The sequence below is a fragment of the Heteronotia binoei genome, chromosome 1 (assembly GCF_032191835.1).
Source record: "Heteronotia binoei isolate CCM8104 ecotype False Entrance Well chromosome 1, APGP_CSIRO_Hbin_v1, whole genome shotgun sequence".
In the NCBI taxonomy this organism is placed as follows: Eukaryota; Metazoa; Chordata; class Lepidosauria; order Squamata; family Gekkonidae; genus Heteronotia; species Heteronotia binoei.
In genome coordinates this window covers 261117127-261119808 of record NC_083223.1, presented here as the reverse complement: position 1 = coordinate 261119808, position 2682 = coordinate 261117127, and the positions used below count along the sequence as shown (strand labels likewise).

Here is a 2682-nt window from a genome sequence, read left to right as displayed (position 1 = left end):
TATATATAGCATTTTTTTTCCTCCTTTCTCTCTCAGGGAAGCAAAGGATGGGGGGATTCTGAATGAAATCTATTGGCTGAGGAAGGGAAAACACAGAATCCCGGCTCCAGGTTTTCCCTCTAACCCTGACAAAGCCGAGCAGAAATAGCAGGATGCTGGAATCACTCAGCAGTGATGCAGAAGGTATGTGCTTTTTCAGTTCTGGTCCTGATGCTGAGCTTGTGGTGAGGTCTCTGTGGCGCAATGGACGAGCGCGCTGGACTTCTAATCCAGAGGTTCCGGGTTCGAGTCCCGGCAGAGATGGTCTCCAGGACAGGTTGTCTTAATTTTTCTCACCTCCTTGAGTAAAGAATGCTAATTAATTATATTTCACTGGAGGATTTCAAAAGGAAAACAAGCAGCAGTTCTCAGAATCCTTCGGGCTGCGCATCATGCTGCTCTCTCTCTCTCCTCCAGGACTGCATCTCTTGATTTACATGTGCGCTATTTTTTTCATTAGTGTTTGGGACTGTATTTCAAAAGGGCCTCTTTTTTTCCCTTTTTATTGCTGCTATTGTTCTCATTGCTTCCTATGATTACAATCTAAATCTTTCGATGCACACAGACAGAAATGTTATCTTTTGTAAAATATGCATCCTTTGACATGTCTTTCAATCATGGGGGGGGGGGTTAGAGAGAAGAAAAGCAATTACATTTTTTATTTTATTTTTCACTACACTCACTGCTGTTCTTTTGACAGCAGCCTGACCTATGGAAATTGACAGGCTGAAGTATTTCCCATTCACCCTATCTCAGAAAGCTTTACCTGCTGGATTTTTCTTGTACACCTGAAGCTGCTCTAGTAAAAAAGACATGACATCTCCCTAGCTTGAATCCAAGCACATACTTCAAAATTACATCTCATTGCCTTAATTCAGCAACGCATCGCTTCCAAAACAGGATGTTTCGTCGCATCTGGGTCCAGAGGTCTCTGCACACAAGAAATAATAAATTGCTTGTAACTTTGCCATGTACAGAAGTGAAAGCCCCTCCCCCAAAAAAGAAATGTTTATGTGACACCGGGGCTGGGATCACACACACTAAATAATGCACTTTCAATCCACTTCCATTGCACTTTCCAACTGGATTTTACTTTGTGAACTGGCAAAATCCAGTTCGAAAGTGAATTGAAAGTGCATTATTTAGACTCACCGAGTTGGAAGGGACCTCCAACCCCCTGCACAATGCAGGAAATTCACAAATACCACCCCTTAAATTCACAGGATCCTCATTGCTGTCAGATGGCCATCCAACCCCTGCTTAAAAATCTCCAAGGAAGGAGAGCCCACCACCTCCGGAGGAAGCCTGTTCCACCGAGGAACCGCTCTAATGGCCTGGAAGTTCTTCCTAACTCTTTTGATTTAATTTCAACCCACTGGTTCTGGTCCTACCTTCTGGGGCCACGTGTTTGTGAGCCGCCCTGAGCCTGCTTCAGCGGGGATGGCGGGATATAACTAAACTAAACTATCCTGTATATGACAGCCCTTCAAGTACTTGTGTAGTGTGTGTGATCACAGCCTAGGGGTATAGACAGTTTCTCTTTCAAACCCAGCTTCTCTGGGTGTGGTGGTAGAAACTGCACCCAGGTCGCATGCAACTTATACTGACCCCCATAAATTTGTCAAGGCAAGAGGTAAACAGAGGTGTTGTCGCTTGCCCACCTCTGCATAGCCTTGGATTTCCTTGGTGGTCTTCCATTCAAATAAGCCAACCTTGCTTCGCTTCTGAGACCTAATGAGACCAGGCTAGCCAGGGCCATCCATGTCAGGGGTCAAAAGCAGTTCATTATGGCCAGGGAAGAGATAAGAGATACATAAATAAGTAGCTTTAATTTTAAAAATCATTTGTGCCAAATTTTCTCCTGCAGACCCAGCTTCTCAGGGCAAGGTGGTGGAAAGTTTCTTCAAGTTGCAGCCAACATATGGCAACAGCACAAGATTTTCAAGGCCAGAGATTATCAGAGGTAGCTTCCCATTGCCTACCTCTGCATAACTCCTCTGGACTTCCTTGGTGGTCTCCCCTCCAAATGCTAACTGCAGCTGGTCTCTCAGCTCACAATATCTGACAAGATTAAATTGCTGAGCAGTCAGGTTAGAACAGATGAAAGGAAGTACATCTCCACCCAAAGGGTGATTAACACTGCCACAGGAGGTAGTTGCAGCATAGATGGCTTCTAGAGAGGACTGGATAAACATATGGAGCAGAGGTCTATCAATGGCTCTTAGCCACAAGGTATCGATGGAACTCTGTCTGGGGCAGTGATGCTCTGTATTCTTGGTGCTTGGGGGTGGGGCAACAGTGGGAGGGCTTCTGGTATCCCGGCCCCACTAGTGGACCTCCTGATGGAACCTGGGGGTTTTGGCCACTGTGTGACACAAGAGCTTTGGACTGGATGGGCCTGATCCAACATGGCTTCTCTTATGTTCTTATGAGGCATTCCAAGTCAGGGTTCTCTGAGTGCAGCTTGGATTTATTCCCTGTGCAAAGTTCTCACAGTAAAAACTGCTACAGATGAAGAAGCTCATTTTTTTCATATGTAGAGCTGGATAGTGGCCTTTGCTTGGATCATTCTCCCATCACACCTACAAGCTTTCTAAAGTCCCTTCTACTGCTGATCTCTTTTCAGAGGAACAAACACTATAA

At 45.3% G+C, this 2682-nt stretch overlaps 1 non-coding gene across 1 annotated transcript; it reads left to right on the top strand.

The window, feature by feature from the left end:
- Window positions 1–229: 229 nt before the first annotated feature.
- Window positions 230–303, top strand: TRNAR-UCU (transfer RNA arginine (anticodon UCU)). Its single transcript has one exon. It is a non-coding gene; the product is annotated as a tRNA-Arg (tRNA).
- Window positions 304–2682: the final 2379 nt, after the last annotated feature.